The sequence below is a fragment of the Polyodon spathula genome, chromosome 32, assembly GCF_017654505.1.
Source record: "Polyodon spathula isolate WHYD16114869_AA chromosome 32, ASM1765450v1, whole genome shotgun sequence".
NCBI classification, from domain to species: Eukaryota; Metazoa; Chordata; class Actinopteri; order Acipenseriformes; family Polyodontidae; genus Polyodon; species Polyodon spathula.
The window spans coordinates 1,212,837-1,236,595 of NC_054565.1; the positions used below are offsets into that span (position 1 = coordinate 1,212,837).

Sequence of the window (23,759 nt, forward strand, 5' to 3'; positions counted from 1 at the left end):
TGGCAGCACAGCCCCTACCAGATAGATTCTGTAGGTAAAGTTAAGCCCACTGGCAGGTAATTGTGATGTATCAGAACTGAAGATGAGGCGCCTCACTGCACAGTAATGTGGAAGGCATCCCTGCTTGCAGTGTTAAAGACCTGTGTTTAATGCAATGTATTACATGCATTCATTTAAAATATTGAAGCACGATGCCTTTATAGGTGCATATTTTATCATTTTAATTCTCTTTTGTACATCACCCTGTTAAACCAAATAAATGACTATATACTATTTAGCCAAATCCCTAAACATGTTTTAATTGTTCTATTAAATGATAGCCTTGACAGACCAACTACATAACATCCTTTATTTATTTGTTATTTTTTACTAAAAAGCAGAAATTAGAGCAAAAATATGCGTGCATTACCAGTATGAAGCCATATATATATATATATATATATATATATATATATATATATATATATATATATATATATATATATATATATATATATATATATATATATATATATATATATATATATATATATATATATATATATATATATATATATATATATATATATATATATGTATATATATATTAATGAGATTGGATTGACTTGTAGCTAATATTGTATTTGCTTTAAAAAAATTAGATCATATTTGCATATTTAAAGCAATCACGTATAGTATATACTTACTTCGTCTCTGCCTCCTTCCCTTTGAGACCTTGAGGCTGCCTGTATAATCCATTAAGCTGAAGGAAATCACCACTACAAATAGTCCAAACTGCATAGTAACTGCCCAGCTCTGTGGTCCAAAAGCAGGCTGATTGGAGTAGTCCCTTCCACAGTGCAGGTGTCTGCTCACTGTTCACCAAGCCTGCCTACAAGCGCAAGTCTAAACATGCCTTACACAGGTCCTGATGCACAGACCAGAGAAGACTGAGCGCTCAATAACATGGTTCTGCCACACTCAACCCATGAAGATCCCGTTTCTTTGGAAGAGACCCATCTGCTTGTGACGCAAGGCTTGCTACAAGCGGTGATGCATTTATCAGCACCAGCTCCTGCCAGAAGAAATAAAAACAATCAATCACAATCAACACAACTGATACCAAAAGCTGTAAAAGGTATTTTCTTTCTTTTTTTTCTTTTCTTTATTATTTCGGAATTCTGGCTTCTTTCGGGAACTCCAATAGCGTTTCCGTTTGCAGCTTGAAAGTAACACTTTTAAGATGCAGTTTGGCAGTTTGTAACAGCGAAGCGTTTACACGGTTTTGTAGCACAAGCGCTGACTATAGCCGGGCACTTTGCTGCTCCCACAACAAAACAGTTCAAATATAAAAAAAAAAAAAAACACACTTCATTTTATAACTTACATTTTGTATGAGGTCACAAATGAAAAGGTACCACACCGCTGTGCGTTAGACTAGTTCATTATGTTACTGCAACACAGTGGCTGAAGGTGTTTGTGACAGTAAGTCTTCATTTTGGTGTGAATTCTCTGTAGTTAAATAAGCTAATGGAGCTAAAAAAAGATCCTCATTATGGTATAGTCAGTGCCAGTGTATGGCTCATGGGCAGAGTAGCAGCTCTCGAGTGTTAAATTGCACTTTCCACCCTCGTGGTTATTAATCTAAACACTCAGGCTATGCATCCAACATATCCACATCACACTAAAAGCATAGGCTTTTACTTTAGACTGTTGCAGCAAAACCCCCACAATGTATACGTTTTGTTCTGTGGGGCTTATACTTCCCAGAACTGCAGGTAAAACAAGGGTCTGTCTACCAGTAATCACATCTTAACAATGATATCATTCTCTTTGTTTAATTAGCATGCATTAGTGGTTCTGAAGGACTGCAACCAGCAGCTGTACTGGCTTGCAATGAATTCATGGCAAGAGCGTCTGCAACCTGCCAGCAATGCATCAACTCCGAACTCGTTCATGCAAAGAGTGAGAAGGCAGGTGGTGAAGATGGCTCATAACAGATCTACGTGGACAGTTAGGATGTTCAGTTCAGGGTGGAAGCTTGTATTGCCAACTGTGCCTGCCTGCAGCCAGAGAACGAAAAGAACCAGAATTACAACGAAAGAACAAAATAAAACAGGTAGGTATTACATCATCTTTAAAGGAATTGTATTTAAATCATACAGCAAACCACCCCGCTTGAATAAAATAAGGAAACGGCAGCATTCTTCCAGCTCTGAAGATACTGGGCTACATTCTCAATGCACCAAATAATCATCAGCATCATCTATTTTGAAAGCGAAGTACTTCGATTACAGTAATACAGAGGTAATAGGGAACAACTTCGGGCTGCTCTAAAAAAGCCCCTAATTTAAATGTCTCAGTTGGTTATTTTTGGTTGTGTGTTTAAAACATATTTGAATGACAACTTGGAGTACAGCTTTAAGAATCTAGCGCTATGTTTTTCAAAGTATTAAGTAGACGTATTCCACAGCACTAAGTGAATCTTCGTACTTTTTCTCCACTAAAACTATGCATATTTGTCAACATATCAGAGTAAATAACATCTTTATTTGATAGTGCAAATAGACAAAACATTATACTGCGGTATCTTGGAGGCCACATTGTATGACAAATATTGCAAATTCTGTGCATTCCACTGAACAATCTTGGTAGCAATGTAACAAGTTAACAATGTCAAGATGTTAATTTAAGTGGTAAAGCAATGGCCAGTGTTTTTGAGGGTTCCAGATCTCTTTGTTCAGTGGCAAGAAGAAAATCACAACAAAGACAGGCAAACTACACCACATCTTTAAAAAAATGGAATCACGTGCACCAGAACAGACTACTGACATCTTAACTTAATTATCAGCCTTTGCCTAGCCTTGTTAAATTAGCCCAGGTTTATTTCAATTCAACAAGACCTCCCCACACAAATAAACAATTCTAAACACAGCATTACCCAAATCCTGTACAGCTGCAATTAAGAGTACTAAATCTGGTGCATTTTTTTTTTATTTTTTAAGGAAGCAAACCCTAACAGCAGTCAATCATTTATATCTGATAACTATAATATAAGCTAGAGGTTGCTACTGGCAACTCAGGCCAAGTCAGCATTTAACCTTCAGTCAGCAGAGACTACTATGTTCAGGTATGCTCTTTACTTTACAACCTTGTTGGCCATTACAAACCATAATAAATTACACTGCTGTAATGAGGATTTTAATTTACCAGCAGCATAAAACCAAAGCAACATTCAGCGCGTATACCTAAGCTTGCTCCTTTAGAGTCCAACTACCTTTCCACACATCTTTGAATGCTTTCTTCAGGCTGCTTTGTGCTACTGTATATTGGGAACCATTAACCATGAATTCTTATTAATTCGACCTGTTTTTCAGTTTAATTAAATGTTAATGAGCAGTCCATAGCTATGCAACAGGGTGTTGTGTTTTATCCAATTGTAAGCTAATATTCTATATGCAAGTTTAACATGTTTAATTAGTTTCCTGTTCTGATACATATTTAAGATGTGGAGAGACTGCAATGAAACACACTAGTTATTGTAATAATTTGCAATAAGCCAGATTTATATCTATGACAGTTTATTAACATGCAACAGAATTTCAATAAATGTCTAAATCGCATATCAATGAAAGACTATACCACATAAGCTTTACCCTTTTTTCTGTATTAATTCTGCATTAATTTATAAGAACATTAAACAATTACATTTTTACCCTTAAATTATAAAAGGAACACTTTCAAGTGTCTGAATCTATACCTGCCTGACTGATAGAATGTTTTTTTTGGGGGTTATGTTTTTCAACATAACTGGAGCACAAATGAAGCCTTTTGAAACAGTAAGTATTGTAAAGATTGCAAACAAATGGTACTTTGGGCCCTATGGGGATACACATTTTAGACAAAAGGACCACTTTGCAAAGACTCAACATGAGAACATCTTTACTTCAAATGCCAGTTACTTTTTTTTTTATGGTGAAGCATTCATCGTTCTATACAACTATTTCTTTTATGTAGTCAAAGAAACCACATAAAACTTCAGGACTTCAGTAATGATTTCCAGAAATCGAACAATAAAAAAAAGAGATACAAAAAAACTTAAGTGGTTGCACCTGTTTTTTTTTTTTTTTTTGTAACTATTGTATCTCACTCAAGCGTACAACACAGGTACAGTGTCACATTTGAACTGAACGACTCTTCCACCTGTACGACAGATGCAACCTCATAAAATAATTAGAAGAATAAATTGCCTCCTTTGTGCTCTTTTTTATTTATTAATAATGTATACATCTGTGTAAAGAAGGGGACTTAAAAACACAGTGAAACAATCACCTAAAGACCACATCTATCTGTCGGTATCATTTCAAATTGCACCATGTTGAAAAATGTTATTTTTCTCTTTCTGAAAATCTCTTAGAAATTGACAAGTTTTAACTGCAGCTTATTAACAGCATTTTCTTAACAGTAACAGTATTAATTGCGACAGAACGGGCTTAAAATTGCAATGCTTTAAAATGCAACGGTGCAATACACATTCTAACCCCTTTCATGTCTTCAGTGTACAGTGCTAATTTATACAGACATTTCAATGACCGTTGCTGTTTTGTAATTCAATGTTATTCCCCCCAAAACAACAACGCTAAAAATAAACACACAATAGGTAGATAATTATTAGTTTTGCTCTAATTATTACACCCAATAAAGAAAAGAAAACCGAGCAAGTAGCTATGACAAGCAGCTGCTCATTGCGTTAGAAAACAAGCAGGAGAAACAACATACTAGTGAAAGAAACACAATCTTGAGAAGTGCATCGATTTCTGTTTTCGTTTATTTTTGTGCAATACATTCTCATTACTTTACGTAGTTCAGCTTTTTAACTAGTAAAACGTGTGCTTTCACGAAAGGGGCTAGAATGTGTATGCTTAAAAACAGCAGACTTTTTTTTTGTGTCCAGCAATGCACCATAACAAAACTGCAAATCCTTTGCAACTGTAAAGTTCAAGAACTGTGAAACAGTGGTTTGCAGACTACAGTTGCGCAGACACTGCAAACCAGACAACTAACATCGTTATTAAACTCCAGCCATGGGTAAACCTTCAGCCAGTTTTCCTGAAAATTGAACTTTCCTTTCACTGACATTGCTTATCTGTGCTGTTGCCAAGGCTGTATTTTTTCACAGTGAGCATGGATTTCACAATTTTCATGAATCAGAACCAGTGCTGTGTAATAGTAATATCCAATTCTCCATGAAAATCTCAATTTCTGAAAGAGAACTACTTTTAACATTTAAAAATGCATTGATTAAACGTTCACCAGCGGACACCATGTTATGTCCAGCTGAACTGTCTGTATTTATTTGTTGTTGTTTTAGAATGATAAGAAATCGCCTTGGCAAAGTTGGGTTGGATTTATGTTTTGCCTTTCTGCCCCTTAGAACTGCCTTGGTGCCCCTGAATTTTCACACCCAACAAAGGCTACATTGCCTTGCCCTTCGTGACCTTGTATCAAAATATATCATTATATCATTTAATTAAGCAAAGCAATGATTCTGGCAGGGAACTCATGTTAACCTTACTTCAAATCATGTAAATACCAAGCACACGTTAGGCGCTCCCAACATCAGACTAAACCATCAATCAAACAGCTGGTTCCTTATTTGCCCCTCGATAAACAATATGTCTAATGGTCGTCAAGGAAACGATTTATATCTTACCATTAAGCCCCCTGCTGTGCGCCAGAGTTCGCCTACTTCTTTTTGGCTTCGCCTAACTGGGAGGGCAGTTATTCTGCCCCTGCCCATGGCTCCCCTATGGTCAGCCACTCCACTTCCCTGCAAACTAATTCATGGGCAGAGGTACCTCAAAAGGCGAGGCCTCAAAGGCCAAATAATGTAGCATAAAACCCTTTTCTTTCCAAGCTCTTCATCTCTCTTTTCCTAATATTTTAGCAATATGGGTGTGCTTTTCTCATATAAAGTGTCAGCCTTTTAAATCACACGTCAAAAGGTATCATCACATCAAACCCACTACTCAGGCTCATCAAATAATGAACTGCAAACTCTTGCACTGGTGTATGCTTCTGACCTACAAGGACTCTGTCGGCTGGTTTCACAGACACTTGCACTAATCCACCTAAAATAACATTACGGTAGTGCAGGATTAGCGCAAACCTGGGTTTGTGAAACCAGCCCTTTATGTTCAACAAAAAAAAAAAAAAAACGTACAGTAAAAAAAAAAATTCCACAGACTAATTGAGCACAGTGGGGTTCAGGGTTTTGAAAGCCCCAGGCAAAGAAATGTTAACTTGTTAAATAACTACTAAACACGCTGAATTACAATTATTTCTCATATGACTTGCACTGGTGTACCACTGGTCGTGCAGAAGTCCCACTGTGTCTGTTCTTTATTAATTTTTTGATTAACCTATAATGCACATCTAATTCCACTGTGTCCGCTCAAAGGTAAAACCTACTACTTTGATTCCATTTTTTACTGTGAGATTAATTAAACACACCTCAACATAATTCAACTCATCTTCTATGCAGACCACTTTACCATGAAGGCTTATAGTAAAACCTGGAATGGAACTGCTATGCAATTGGATGCTTAAATTACGCACGCAGAATTCCACTCCCTGTGGAGCTAGTAAATGCATTACAGAAAGCTGTTGACAGTCGACCATTCAAATCTAGTAAATCACAGATTCTACAATTGTACTTATCGAGTAGCTTTCCTAAAGAAAACGAGTTGCTGTTTTTGCTTTTACTTATTTCAACTTCTTTCTATGGTCTCTTTCCAGCTATTTATAGATTAAAAACCTATCCACCTTAATAAGGACTGTGGCACCATTATTGTCCAAAGAGTACAGCGCCTTGATTTGCAAGAAGGTATCTTTCACTCACCATACACATTTTCCTGTTCAATATTTAGACAGACTGAAAGATATCTTTAGCGGTGCAGAAGTGGGAGCTTTGTAAAATGACTGCCACAACAAGACTATTTGTTTTCTTGTACAATACCCACGATTTAACTTGTGCTACAGAATCATACAATAGAGTCGTATAACGAGTATGAAGGCAGTATCTCAGAACGTTAGCTCTTTATCAATCGGAAGCCAACATGACCATCCTAGGTCACAGATCAAAGTGAAGGGTGCCACTACATTTCCATAACCTTGAAAATATACAGTCTGCATCTGAAATGTGTTTTGAAATATTAACAGTTGAAGTAGAGCTGGCAGAATGACAAATTCATACGCTCTAAGCTTCCCTCATGGGGATGATTAAAATAACAGCGATGCCCCTCTATTATGATGACTGAAGAGAATAGACAGCTGGATGTCTCCAAATTAAAGGGCTGTATATGTAAATTCCTCAATGTTTTTACAAGCAAAAATAATGTGAGGATGAGGTGAAGAGGTATTTACTGGGAACAGCCTTCCCAGTAAATATAAAATATTATTAAAAAAAAACAACATAAAACCTTTCCCCTGGTTTCCATTAAATATCCTTGTTTTCACTCTTAGGAATCTGAGCTGTAAGGTTACCCTTGGCAATCCTAAACCGCTATGTAACATTTAAAAGCTTGGCAAAGTGTATGTCAAGCTAAGATTTATTTTTCTCCTTTAAAAGAAAACTCACTTTTCAAACAATAACACACATGAAGAAATTATCAAAGGCCATTTTAATGATGAAGTGTTTGTTATATAGTTCAAGTAATTTTTTCAGTACAAAAAAACAAGCTGAAATGAGAAGCATCTGCTAAATATAAACTTCATGTTTACATGTATACTTGCTGTATCCACGTTCACATGTCATGCTGTTTTATTTATAAATGCAAATCCTCCGAGCAGCACCAAATTCATCTGGTTTCCGCTCTTACTTTTCACTTTAAGAACAAAAGGGGTTTTTCTTTCTTTCCTAAATAAACCGTACACTAAAAACATGTTCTACAAGATGTGTCCTGAAAGACATTGTTTCGTTTTACTCCTACAGAGAACTGTACATTATTATTATTATTATTATTATTATTATTATTATTATTATTATTATTATTATTATTATTATTTATGACCAATATTGGGAAATGCCGTTGTAAAAGTGTATGGTGGATTACAATACTATTACCCCACTGGTCTACTGGTGCCATAAAACATGCTTATTCAAGTTGAGCAAAAATATTATAAACCCATTCCAACCGCTGAACAATTCACACATTGTGTTCAGCAAAATAACAATGTTCAGTTAACATGACATTGACAAATGAATTTCACAAACAACTGCACAAAATACACTGGCTTTAGTTAAATATCAGATCTATATCACATATTAATGTCAGCTCGTTTTCCCCTCAGACAATCCATGTTAAAGCCAGCTGACCTAGCCGAGATTCAAGTGCAATACTGTCGACAAGCAATACATCTGTGAAGGCCATATTGTCAAATATCATCTGACATGAAACCTTCAGAGTTTTCCAGAAATGTCATTTTTCAATCTAGCCGCCTGCCAAAAAAATCATCTGTTGTAAAACTTTAAAACAAAATATGTGTATCATGTTCTTCTTTTAATGAATTATGATATGTTTGTATGGCCCTGTCTCAACCAAAGAACACAAGAAGACACTCTTACACCACAAGAGACTAGCTCAGTTCTACACTACGATGTTGCTTGAAAGCTGCTGCATACCACAATTGACGTAACTCAAATCCTCTGGAAATCGGATACATTTCTCTACAAGCTCCCTGCCATAGCTTTGGGTTTCTTGGTTGGCAACCAGATCCTCTTCCCAGAATTGCACAATTCAAGGCTAATGTGGTTCACTCTGGGACAATAATCAGTCTACTTCATCCAAGAACGCAGATAACCTTATCTAGCTTTCCAAACTCTCCAGAGGGGTGCAGACATATTCCAAACAGCGGCACAGCTGACCTGAAAGTGCCCATGGGAAGGTGGTAAAGAACATTTTCTTGATAACGAGAGCCTAGGAAAATTCATACCTGAGTTTTTTGGACAACTGGGTTACACAAGTAACCTCGCAATGTTGTTCTGTATTATTACAATTTTTTTTTTCACTCACTAGTCTTAACCAATGCCGTTTGGACCCTTGCTTCCAGTAGTCACAATGGAGCAAATTTTGACTTGCAGCAGATTTGTTTTTGATTTCCCATTTCTTTTAAGAAGCCTTTACAGAAAAGCAATGATATTATCAGCAGCTCACAAGGCTGTGTAAAAATCCACCTCAGCTAAGCAGTACAGAGCATTTTTTTGTAGTATCCTGGACATCAGCTGCATACTTACAAGGTTAAATTGTATATAAATTGTATCTAAGAAAATATATTTTAACAAGTATAACATGCCTCCCTGTATGCTTCCGGACTGACTGCTATTGCTAGCATGGACATTATTTTAATATGCCAGTGCCAAAACATAATCTTGGATAAAAGCAGCCTAAATATCAACCTTTATGTTCTCCACTTTCCATTTATACAAAATACAAATGCCCACGGGTGAATAACCAAACTGAATAACACACAGTCACAACATAGCAGTTAATTTTAGTAGCCTTGAGTGTAAATATAAACATTTGTAAACTGACTTCCATTTCATTTATTTAATAGTCTTTTAAATAATAATAAAAAATAACAAAGAAATCTGCCTTGTTGGAATGATTTTCTGACACTGCCGGCCCAATTCACTTACAGTTTAACAGGGAAAAGGGATGAAGTTACAGCTTATTATTATAAAGCTTATTACAATAATTACTAAAATGATTTCCCCAGACAAAAGCTAACAAACTGGGCCAATATAATAAAGACAAATAAACGTTTCTTTCTTTTTTTTTTTCGTTTTTGTCAAACATAAAAAAAAAAACATTTTGTCCTAACAAGACTAGTTTTTATTGTAACTGAAATTGGAATAAATCTTAACGTTTTTTTGTTTGTTTGTTTGTTTTTCGCTACACGTGTTACGGTTTACAACATTGCACATAGGAATACCCACTTAAACAGTGCTTTAAATCAAAACGGTACTAAATCAAAGAAGCATTTCTGAAGACTGCTACGCACCAGACGAGGTGCGGCAAGGGGAACTGCATCGATGCGTAAAAATAAATAGAACCTAGAGACTATGCGGGAGCGGCACCAGAGAGACACGAAATAAATAGGACTTGGGTATGTATGATTTATTGCCATATGTGTTGAAATACAATCAGAGAAGACACTCATAATTTCCACATCATGTTGACGAATATGTACCAGTCTTGTCAATAGCAAATGTTAACAGTTGTACAGAACTGGCAGTTTTCAAACCTGTCACATCGCCCCTGTAGCGCTTCTGGTGGTGTGTATGAATTATGATGTCACACCATAATCAGATGACGGTTCAACGTGTGACTGTAAGAGTTACCATAACAACATTATACAATACTGTCATGCGCTTCCTTTCTTCCTTACAGTAATAAATAAAAACTATGTAATACTTTTCATTAGTATTTTGTAATATACATACATACGATAAAACACCAATGTGGCGCAAATATCATATAAACCGTTTAAATAAATACTCACATGCTACTAACAAGTTTCAGAGCAATTCGCAAACATGCACCCAATTAAATGGTTAAATAGCCGTTGTTTTATAATACATCACAAAATTCAGATTGGCTTTTTAGCAGGTGGGTAACGCTGCAGAATGACAGAACAAGATCTCCAAATCTCATTTTGTAACACGGTATGGGAAGCCGTCGCTGTGCTTGTACACTAATGTTTACAGTAGGCCTATAAGTTTCAAACAAAGTAGCTGTACAAACATTACTAACTGTAGCGTAGCAACAGACAATATGTCTAGTCAATATGCGGGATGCACTGGATGGACTATCTGGATAATACAGTGGTTTCTTTTTTTCTATTCATTTTTGTTTCACACTAAATATGTATGTGTCCAAAGTGCTAAAAATAAATTAATTACAGAACGCTGCGTATCGTTATGAATTGAACTCGCATTACAAATTACCCCTTTGGTAAAAGACCACGCCTTTCAAGCTGCAACCTAAAACCAGCATATCGATATTGTAGCTGCCTACAGTAGGCTGGTGTTGATAGGGTAATGCAAACGGTCTTGCCAACTTGTTCTGCACTGTGTAGACTACAGAGCAACGTACTGACGCTAAAGGAAAGACTGCATGCTACATCCCTCCAACCGCACTTCTGTAAACCTTCACACTGAACAAATTATTATTAAAATTAAACAGTGCTTTACTTTACTCTGTAATCTATAAAACAACTATATGGTTTATTTCTGGTCTATCCCGTTATATGTCCATATTGTTATCTAATCTGTTAAAATGTTTAATGAATTGGTTCATAATGAACACTCTAAAAAAAAAAAAAAAAACTTAAAATTAATGAATATATATAAAAAAAGTACTTAAAAATGACGTTGCTATCTTCACTCTCTACAATTTGGAATCATTATGAATTGTAAATTTTACATATCTATAAGGATAATCGAGTCCATCATAAAGAATGAAATTGCTCGAACTATACCTGCACTGCGTGATAACCCTATTCTCTAAACTTACAGATAAAACAAATAATTCTAACAGGCTTAAGGCTACGCATTGCACTGCTTTGTTCATATTTTAAATGCATCTCCCTCAAAAAAAAAGTATGACTGCAGTTCAATAAGTCCTACCTGCTCAATATTGCGAGCCCCGTTCACAGTAGCAACGTGAATGAATAAATTCCGTTTCTTGACGGGTTTTAAACGAACTCCTCCTACGCCGGTTTACACAACACTTCCAAAAGGTGGAAAAAAAGAAGAAAAAAATTCTTGCAAAGCCACCAGTTTTTTTTTTTTTTTTTTTTCTTTTTTTTTTTTTTTTTTTGAAAGCTCCAAAAACTATTTTTAAGCAAAAGACTTCACTGCGAAGTATTTCAGTGTAATATTTATTACTCTTTTCCTTTTAAAAAAAAAAAAAAAAAAAAAATTCTAATAAGAGGTATTATTTATAAGCAAGCTGTTTGTGGTCATTTCAGAGGATTTTCCACATAAATCCACGTTTAGTGCAGGAAAGCATCCAACTCTAAGCAGTTAGTCACAATCTTAGGAAGTTTGCAGCATCCAAACCTGTAAAACCATCTCGTCTACTGCGCAGCGTGCAAAAGCAGGACTGCTAGTCCCACCCCCCTGGGCCCACACCACAAAGCGTTGGAGAAAAAACCTGTCGTGGATTCAACTTGGAACAACTTGACATTACCAAGTCATATATATATATATATAGACTACCGTGATTTTTTAAACAATGTAAAAAAAAAAAAAATAAAAAAAAATTACAATTATATGATTGAAAATACTTTAAATATAAGTAGGGTTCTGCATTTTAGGTTTTTATCCTTAAAAAAAAAAAAAAAAAGGAAATTTGGGGAATGTTTCGGATTTATTGTACATATATTATAATAGGGATGGCATCGTTAATAAATGCTTTTTAATTGAAACATCAATAAATAAATAAATTACAGAATGATGCGTATTGTTATGAATTAGACACGCATTACAAATAACCCCTTCGGTAAAAGACCACGCCTTTGAAGTTGCAAATTATGATTAAGATTGTCTGCGTTTGGCAGTGTTTTAGCTGATGGACAGACAGTACTGTCCGCACGAAGTCACCAACACACACCTCTCTGTACAGTCATTCTGCGCTTTTTATTAAAGCGTGTGTACAAGCCGCATAAATGCTGTCTCTCAGTTCACTTTGTTTTAATGTGTCGTTTATTTGTTCGGTATGTTCTTTTATTGTCAGCGCGAATACGTACCTCAATGCAACAGTATTTGTGGCATCCTGCCTCATCTGAACCACTTCTGCTATTTTTGCTTTCGGTATACTTCAAAACATTAAGGTTTTTTTTTTCTTTTTTTTTTTTTTTGTTCTAAGTATTGACTATATATATATATCTATATATATCTATATCCTCTATAATATATATATATATATATATATATATATATATATATATATATATATTTTCATGCAAGTATTTCAATGTAGTTGATTTTGTGTATTTTGTATATAGTATTCCTATTGGTATTTTCCACCGGAGTTAATTTACTGGACCCCTATAAACATAAAATACCCGCAAAATTAGTCTAAAACAAATATGTGATACAGCCGGTTTGTGCGTTTTTGGGCTACCACTGTTTAGATCATTAAAGATCCGTATCTAAAGAATAAATAAGTCCAGAATAACTATAGGTATATACGCCCCGCCACTGCTGAATATTGAATAGCAGATCACAGCAAAGCAGCAGAACTCCAGAGCTGTGAACATATGGGCACTGAAGGGTGTCCACATACCTGAGATATCTAACTCTCAGCTCCCGTTATTTACAATGTTGTAATGCATGAGTACTGTATTAAAAACAAAACAAAAAAAAAAAGGTTTACACATTTAATTGAAGAAATAATAATAAGGCAACCAATAATAAGCCGGTAGAGCTAACTGGCATATATCCTAGTGTATGATCGTCATGTAATTTATATTAGCCAGAAGTTTTTGGTTTGAAGTAGCGTGTTTGGTTGGACGGTCAGTTTATAAGTGCGGTGTTCATAACTTTGAGGTTCTACTGTACATGAAAAAAAAATGTTGTGGAAGAATACATGGTGCACTAAATTTACAATCAAAATAAATTCAGCGAAAATAAAGAATTATTACTCCTTTTCAAAACTGACACTGCCGAAGCAGAGTGAAGCATTGACTTGATTAAAATATGTAAATCTTCACCTTATATGTAACTTGATGCAACTGGCTTGACGATCTCAAGATTTATTATGGTATGATTTACTAACTAAATAATTGGCTGGGTTCGAGGTACAAACATGTTCAGGGTTCCCAGTCGAAACTTGTGAATGACTGCTACAAAAATAAACAGGAAACAAGAATTGACAAAGCAGGGTAAGCTGCCAGAGACATTGCCCTTCAGGTACTGCAATAAGGTATGTATGGTACTTACATATGAAAAGGAAGATAACAGGGATCACAAAATGAACCAGCAGAAAAGTAAACACATTTTGAATTAGCAATTCACTAACCCAGAAGCTAGTTTTTCATTTCCACATCTGTAGTTAATTGTTGTGGGACGTTTATTGAATAACTACACATGGACACAGTTTAAATTAATTTATTTGCCTTGCCATTATTAGATAATAGTCTTCAGTTTGCCTCCTTTTTGCGTAACAAGTGAACGGGTTTGTGTGTGTTTCTCCATTTATTTTCTTCAGAAGCTGCACAGACATGATTCTGTGTTAGTAATGGGCCAGTGGGTTCACCAGCAGCAGCTATTGTGAAGAAAACCATTTCTCTTTGAATATTCTTCCGAGGTTCCATTGTCTCTTCAAGAGGTAACAGTAATATACACTAGACATACAAGTTACTCCTTAAAGGGGCTATAGCAATATATAACACATTTTATTGAACATTTCTCAATGGTTCATTACTTTGAATGATCTTGAGTGATGGTTGCTCATACAGTAGGTCACATTGGTGTGTGGTGACTTCCATTAAAAGGTACATTTACACCATTAAACCTTGACTAACATAATGACACGATGGTGTCACTTTACTGTTTGCCACAGCAACATGTTTGAGATTTTAAACCCCAATTAAATGGTTTTTTTCCCCCATGCTTACCGTCATGAAATATTCTACACAGTTCTTAATTACCACCAAGTGGACATACGCACCAGTAAACCTGATGCATAGTAAATCCCATGTAGATTTTTTCCATGCAAACATTAGGATCACCAAGTGTGACACCTGAGCCTGCATAGTATCAAAAACCTCATAAGGCCTTAACTGAAAGCTTGAGTGTATGGGGGGGGGGGCGAAGCAATTTGACACCCAGATATTCAGAGGTTTTAATTTTTAGTTAGACTTTGACCCCAAAGGACAAGAGTCATAATGTCAGCTGTTGAGGTTCATTTTAGTGTTTGTCTTCCATTAGGATGAAAGCTTCTGAAATGCATGCTTGTTCCATCTCTGTCAGAATTTCCTTCTTATGATGCATGAAGATTACTCACTGCAGGAATACTCTTAAGCCCTAGCCCACCCCAACAAATATTTATTGATTTCTTACTCATGTAAAAGGAGTGAGTTTTGCGAAGTACACATCAGCAATGTGGTGGCAGCAGTAGCGTGCTGTTGGCTAATAAAAGGCAGAAATGTTTCTAATGAGTTTTGGCCTGCTAACCAGGACAAGCGATTATATGATGTTTACACCATTGCTGGCCTCGTATAAAGCAATCTTGCATGACATGGAATCATGCTAAAAAGCATTTTTAGTAGCTAGATCAATCTCTTGGCGAAAATGACGTTATTACTCTAAGTTATGGCTGTTTGTTAGTTGTTTAACGTTCTGTCTGATGACCAATGGTGGTGGCCTCCTGTCCTGCTTTATTTCATTGTCTTCACTGGGACCCCTCCTTAGGACTTCTAGACTCACTGCTTAAAGTGGCTGTAGTTTACAAAATAATTATATATATATATATATATATATATATATATATATATATATATATATATATATATATATATAAAAAATACACACACACACACACCCTGTTTCGAACTTTCATTAGCTACATAGGTCTAAAATGTGTACTTTTTAAAGAACTTAATATGATATCTGGTACTATATTATACTATATATGATATATATGATATCTGGTACTATACTATACTATATTCCCATGCTTTATTTCTCAGGAAATCTGTTTCTTTTGCACCTCCTAATTTTTTTTTTTTTGGCGGGTCAAAGCATGTTACTGTCTGAAAGCATGCCAATCAAATATATATATATATATATATATATATATATATATATATATATATATATATATATATATATATATATATATATATATCAAATAGAAACATGCAGCAGGTGAGTCAGGTAGCTGCAAGCACTTCAAAGATAAGCAAGACTTCTCTGTCACTTCATTTGCCTGTCAATGTTTTCCAGCCTTTTTTTTTTCACTTTGAATCTTTGAAAGAGTCTTGTTTCACTTATAGTATTTGTTAGCTGTTAAAAAAAATAAAAAATACACTAATATAATACTAGAAATTCTGAGCAAAAAAAAATAAACGCTAACTTAAAAGGCATAACAGCTACATTTTGGCTCGATATCTATCTACATGTGATAAATAAAATATATTACTGTGTGATAGGGTTGGAACATCATGTCATACTTTGTTTAGTCTTGGTAATGGATTCTACTGAACAATTATACAAGTAAGTGTACTATCAGCAATAATAGTGTTTCAGACAGTCATAAGCAGGATCAGTCAACACTGCAACCCAGATGATTCATTCCTCTCTCTTCCTGTGGACAACTGATTTGCCCAAAAAGAGATAATGGATGTTGGGTGTTAAATGCCACGTAATTAAACAGGCCATAAATGTTTTTGAAAATGTATAAATGTAATTTGGCCATCGAAAAAATTGTATTCAGTCCCCCTTAATGTGTTCGAGAACAGTGGCACGGCAAGCTGAAAGCAGGCTGAAAATAAAGAAAAGGATTGTATGAAAGAGAACGAACTTCTAACAAAAGGAGATAGTTGCAATTAACGGTAGTTAAAACACGATTTAAGATAATCGTGTGAGACAGATATCCATGTTTCTGCTGCTACTGGACCTGAAGCAGTTTATCAATGACACTGTCAAGGTCTGTTACAGCTCATGGCACAAAACAGAAATGTAAAAAGGGGATGAACGGTGCACTAATGGTACAGTAAGAATTCCAGAAGTTTCCAGTATGTTCTTGAACCAACAGGGGGCCATAAAGAGCAGTTTCTGAAGGTTCTGCTGTTGAGATTGAAAGTCTTAGACTCTTTCCAGCTGATGCAAAGCCTGCGGGTCTGTAATTGACACATGCATGTATACAGACGTATATATGTATATGTTACAGATGTTTTGCCTTGATTCATTATTGAAGCAATACACAGTTTGAGTATGTATTATTACAGTAGCTATGGCATACATTTACCAGCCCAGCTGAACTTCTGTCAGAAGTGTTAGCGAGCCCAGCTAATAAACTCATATTTCTCATCTGTGAAAATGGTAATTACTTTTTTTTTTTTTTTAATCTGCCAGAGCAAGATTAAAATGTGGTAATTTTCTCCCATTAGGCATTATCTTTTTTAAGGTAGCTAATTTATTGACTATTGAGATCTCTTATTAATAGATTCTAAGGGCTACTTTATTACAGGACTGGAAACAGATAAAGGGCTTGTAGAAGCCTGGTTTGTTGCATATGGATGCTACACCTTTTCCCCTGTTTCTCCGTTTGCATGTACATTTCCTATGCATTACTGATGTTAAAATCCATCATATAATAATGATGATGAAACCATGAGCCAAAACTACTTACCTTCTATTAGTTAAAGCCATCTGTGCCAGTACTTGCGAAGTCTGAGTTTCGTCTGAGACAAACGCTTGAAGATCTGACGAGCTGCAATTATAGGTCACACAAAACTTCAATTGTAAGCCAGTTGTTTCAGCCAGTGCTTTCAAGACTGGATACTGAAGATAACACAAACCACGGACAGTAACGGAGAGCTAATGGCTAGATGGAACTTGTTAGAAGAGATAAATTGAAATGTTTTGAAATATGAACCTAAAATACACTGTACACACATCTGTGATATATGCTAAACTATGGACCCTAGTCACAGAACTTTAAGGACTGTTTTAAGGAATATGTTTTGATCAATGTGTAGATACAGCATCTTAGGTGAAACAAGGCTTTGAAAAATATGAATAAACCTCTGGAATCAATTGAAAAGGGTCTGCAAACTGCAAATGTGATTTAATTAGTCAAAACAGGCTTTAAAAAAAAAAAAAAATTGTGAATATGGACCTGTATATTTAAAGTATATTATAGATACAGTATATATCAAAAATTTTGATACATACAACTATGTATAAAGCTGTGTTTTGTGGTGCTCAAGTTTGTAGACTGCACTTGCCTTATGAACACGAAGCTAAAAAGAAAATAGCTGAATTCCCCAGCAAAGCAAGATTTACACAGCTCCATATTTCTGCTAAGGGAGAGCTGAGATCTCCACAGTGATAGGAAACCACCACGTCATCAGCAGAACTGCTTCATTCCTTGTAAGGACCTGTTCTTGCTTCCAAAGATTTATTTTTCAGCAGTGCTGGACAGGGTAAAACAAATACACTTTATTAAGCTCATAACTTATCAAAATGATGCCTGTTTATATAAACGTCATGATGTAGTAAAGCATAGGAAACGATTGTGGCAAATGCAAACTATAACCATGGGGTAAGATTGGTAAACAGCAGACCTTGTTCATATGGATAGAAATCTATACACAGGAATGCAAGAGACACAATCTAAAACAATTAAAATCCTGGCTTAGTTTGATGCTGCAAGTCTCTGAATGATAATAAAAGAAGAATAGGAATGATCCTACAAATATAACAAAAATGTATCTAGACAGAGACAAACACTTACAAATTCAATAAGAACACAGCAAGACTTCTAAATGAGTGCCCTAACTTGGTGGTGCTTAGAGCAAGGTGCTTATAAGGTAATTCCAATATTTGGAGACAGCCTTGGTATAAATGCTTATTCTTTTTTATGTACTTTTCCAATATATAATCCGAACATCATAGCTGAATTCCTGCCTTTTACCCACATAGTTGGACATCAGTCACTGTTAATGAGTTCGCTGAAGACAAATAACCAGCTGCAGCTCTTGGGAAAGAACCATACTGTTCTTTAGAGGTTGAAATTAATAAACCTTTATTGTGATAATCCACCCCAGGAGTTTAATCCAGTCTTTTACTGGCAATGTAGGCAGAATAATGGGTTCACAATGTACCATACAACGAACAAAAAGTAATAATTTTCCCGCAGCATGACTATACATGCTGATGAAATTCACAGCTGATGAAGACTATAGGCAAGGATTAACCCTGGGGGAGGCGACAGATTTCAGAAGAACGGGAGTTCAGAAGCTGAACCAGGCTCTACCCACAAACTACGACTTTGCATCCAAAATAAGAGAATCCCTCAAGTAAAGCAGTAACATAATAGAGAACAGAAGTCACAGGATCCCCCCAGTGAACAGAGCGCAGGGAAATCAGAGGCTGACACACAGACGATGCAGTTTGTTTTGTTATTTTATGGTAGCTAGTTTTAAGGTAAAATTCTTGCATTACAATTTTCTTACATCTTCTATTTGTCACAACACTATAGATTCACTTCCTCTGCAACAGGTATTAAGACTCCACCTAAAGACCAATGGTAGCTGTTAGTCAGTTATGGGGGGAAAAAAATATAATTTTAAATGACATTTTAAATTATATTTTGAGCCACAAACACACGCAAAGAAAATCAAATTATCAATACGAGAAACGTTTGTTTTCCCTAAATGTTTTTCTATGACAAAATAGACCTGACAGACCATAACTTTTTCTTGAAAATCTGCTTTGTCTAGCAAGTCTAAAGATGGACTGCTGTTGCCCAGATCTCTAACAGGCCTTTATTTTCATCCTGCCACATCTGTATTTTCATTCAAAATAGAAAACCTGACACTGGAGTGCAAATCTTATTTCATGTTGGTGTTTGAACACTTGATTTGTTTACCAGAGTTCAGCATTTCTTCCTCTATGACCACATAACTTTTGTCGATACTGTGGTCACATATTCATATGAATTCGCAAGAGGAATATCTGAAAAGCGCACTATTTTTTAAATTACTTTCTAAAAAATATATATATTTTAAATAATCGAGAACAGCTGCTCCATTGGAATCCTTTGTGGAATTTGGGTTATCGTTTTTAATATCGTGTTAGTGTTGTACCGTTAAATCTAGTTGGGAATCATCATTATGAGTATTTCTATCACTTCATAATATGGAGCTTAGCAATGTTTCAGACAGATAACCCTACGAACCCAGTAAATTTAACCCTACCCCTCCAAGAACCCTGTGTCATGCTGCTGAGTTCACATTCTTCTGGAAATTTTCAAAATCTGTATTTGTTTTATTTGTTTTTTGTTTTTGTTTTTTTAATGAGAAGCATATGAAATAAATAGAAACACTAATATCTTTAATGGTTTTATATGTTTTGTCATTATTTAGAATAGCTAGGGTTTCCTTATTTGGTTAAAAAACAGCTGTGCTTATGTGGCAGGTAAGAATTTCCTATGCGTAACTGTGTATTAAGCAGATCAGATTTCAATAATTTAAAACCAATAAATTAAGGTATGACAGTATGTCTGATATACCAGGTCATAAATAGGCAGTGAAACTGAAGATGCATTTACTGTTCAGACATCAAAGGAGTTGTATGTAAAAACCACCTGCAAAGAGATTTCTCTGTCTCTCTGTCTCTCTCTCTCTCTCTCTCTCTCTCTCTCTCTCTCTCTCTCTCTCTCTCTCTCTCTCTCTCTCTCTCTCTCTCTCTCTCTGAATATTATTCAGCATAATAATACATGGTTATGTTTTAAAAATGAATCCTGGGTAACAAAACATGTTTGATTTATTAACATAATGTCAGAAACTTACTTTAACTGCTAGCATCTGTACAACAACATCAAATGTTTTTTTTTTTTTTTTTTTTTTTTTTTTTTTTTTTTCAGTAACCACAATCGTTCAGAAGTGGGCTGATTGTAATTAGGAAAAGAATGTTACAGGTCAGTTCTGATTCTTAAAACATTTTTTTCTTGCTTTTATTTATATTTTTGTGGGGGGGTGGGGGGGTGGGGGAATTCTAAACACATTGTATAAGGCCAGCGTACGCAGCTGGTGGTACTAGGAATATGTTACGTTAATGGTTTTCAAAAGGTCCTTCAAATGCTCCATTAACATTTTGCATTAACCAACTTTAGAAGCAAAGTTCTGGGGGGCAATCTAGCAGTATCAACAATCATGGGGTCTATTTCAACACACTAAACAGTGGCAGATCTTAATACTTCTGATCTTTAATTCTCTTTCAACCCTGCTGGTGTTTTACCATGGACTGATTTTATAACCTGCTTGATTAACATTACTACCTCACCTATGCGACCTGCTGCAACTAGGGGCATTCACGCTGTAATGAATTGGCATCTCAGCCCACTGAATTGAATGGACTAGCAAGTGCTGGAAGCGACCCACAAACTATACATTGCAAAGACGAACGTCTTACCATTCAAATAAAGAGTGAGCTCTGAGGCGTGGAGGCAATTACATGCTGATGTCAGTATTATGGGATGTTACTGTTTGATAAATGCGAAGTCAGCAGGCACACATGCCTCTTAATGGAACCATTTAGAGACCCTTCACACTTTATCCCTTGGCGATGCAAGTATGTGAACCACTGAAGACATTAAGAAATCCTTTCTGTCAAAATGCTTGTCATTGAATTTACTACAAATTTATATTGTTTCTGAGATCATGCTGCTATATACAAGCCCACATACATTTTCAATTACATGATGATATAATAGTATGCCTTTAGACTGAGCAGTCTTTTCAATTGTTGGAAATATTGCATCTTCCAAGGAATCTTCCTGGTTTTCATTAGCAGCATCCCTGAGTTGAAAGCCAGCATTGAAAGCATTCTTTCAATAAAAGCATTTGGAGTTTTCCCAGACATACGGAGAGATGTTCTACCAAACACTGTGCCCCCTTTCTCCTCCCCAATGGATTGACATGACCCATATGTATTTAGGCATTACAGTAAGCCATAAATAAATTAAAATAAATGGTGAAGGAGCCTGGATTTGTGTATTTAAAGGCAGAGAGAAAGTCCACAGCTCTATGTTTGTTTAAGATTTTAACACAGGAGCTTGGCTTGAGTGCAAACCAAGGTATAGAAAGTGCAACCCTTGGAAATGGTAATCCAGTTTATGACATGCAATTAAAGATTAAATACATCAGTTGCAAATACATGTTTATAGGTGATGAGCAGCTGACTTGTTCAACCACCAAGCATGACACGGCATCAACTCACCTTGGCAGATGTTTTAAAAGCTCAAGTCGCTTGTAAATTCAGATTATCTGCAATTTACTTACTGGGCAAATCCATTTTAATCCATTTCAAAAGGAGACACACACAAAGTGTCTGACTGCCAAATGAAGCACACAAGGGAGCATTTACACAGAATCAGCCATACCTTCCAGTGTAAGATATATAAGATGCTTATGCATGCACATGTTATAAAATAGACTTTATTAAGGTAATAATTTCTGTCAGTCTATAAGCCAACCATAGTTAGGGTCACTGTAATGTCTCCTGGGTAAAACGCTCAAGAACCAGTTTTAAGAGATTGGCGGCCGCACTGAGAGATGGTTCGATTTTAATGATGTTTAATGATAGGTTTATGACTCCAAAGTCGTGGTGTTTAGAGCAGTCTCACATTAATGCCAGAATAAAATCTAAGTGTGCTCTTCAAATACATCACCGAGAAGAAAATATAATCTCAAATGTGTACCACGTAGTAAATGCTGGGTGATGAATAGATATATAGAAGAAAGGACTGCTAGCACGTCCAAAACTGTGACTTAAAACAACCTTCAAGTAAGTTTTTCACTGAAAATACGATGTTTACTCCTTTCCCGCAAAGTGCACAACCTCCTCTTGGTGTGGTCACTTTGAGAAAATCCTCCACCAGAGTACTAACAGAGAGTGGCTTAGCTTGGATTCTCATACCGTGAGGCCACCAATACCACTACCTCACCTCAGGTTATAAAAGCTTAATCAATCAATCAATCAATCTTTATTTTATACAGCGCCTTTCATAGTGACCACCGTCACAAAGCACTTTACAAAATGCAGGAACAACAAGAAAATCCATAATACTTTAAATACAGAGAAATGCATAATACATGATATGCAATATATAAAAAAAAAACAGCTTAATAGTTTGCATTGCATGTTTAAATGAAACATTATAGAGCACTGCATTCATAGTGATTGCAAACACTTTTTAAATGCCAAAAAGGTATCTTGCTGGAGTTCAAAATGTAACCATGTGTGTTTTATGAATTCCCAACCCCACGCATTTTTTTTCCTGCTGACACATTCTATTCTGGGATGAGTAAACTTGAATTTCTCTTTAAAAATATTTTATTATGAAGTTAAAACAAAAAACCTGTTTCTAAGTCTACCATGAGGCTACAAATAAGGTACTAAACTTAAATCCAGGTTCATGTACCAAGTTAAATAATAATGAAAAACTGCAGCTGAAATATGTCTGTTCTACATAAATTATAATACGTTTTTGCGTATCTCTGGCTTATAGGATTATCACTAGGGTATTAAGGCAAATACATACTTAAGTGCTGATAAAACCTTTGAAAAAATGTCATTGTTTACTTTTCAAGTCTAAGGCTGTAACATCTGTTTTATATACTTTTAGCTTTTTCAGGAGTGCTTATATACTGTTCTGCTGTTGATAGCTATTTTTAAAAAGTGGAGCCCTTTCTACCGTTTTTCTATCCCATGCCAGGAAATTTAATACCAAACTTAGAAAGTTTCAGCCTATTCAGAATGCAGCTGCCGGACTGCTTTCTCATACACATGTCTCAACACATTACTCCAATACTCAGGTCCTTATATTGGTTACGAGTGAGATACCGAATTGATTTTTAAATTGCTGAAAGTGCCATCCTATCTCCAAAAACTACTAACTCTGTATCCTTTGAGATCAGAAAATGCAAGACTTTTAGTTGTTCCAAAAAGTTGTCTTAAAACAGCTGGAACCAGATCTTTT

General features: G+C 35.6%; 1 protein-coding gene and 1 long non-coding RNA gene across 8 annotated transcripts in view; one reads left to right on the forward strand and one right to left on the reverse strand.

Moving 5' to 3' along the window:
- The window catches only part of pum1 (pumilio RNA-binding family member 1), a 507,081-nt gene that overhangs the window by 256,166 nt on the left and 227,156 nt on the right, over nt 1-23,759 (forward strand). The gene's annotated exons all lie outside the window — the stretch shown is intronic.
- On the reverse strand, nt 683-12,168 carry LOC121303405. The gene is made up of 2 exons (XR_005947790.1): nt 11,669-12,168; nt 683-1,054 (listed from the first exon to the last, which is right to left on the reverse strand). It is a non-coding gene; the product is annotated as an uncharacterized LOC121303405 (long non-coding RNA).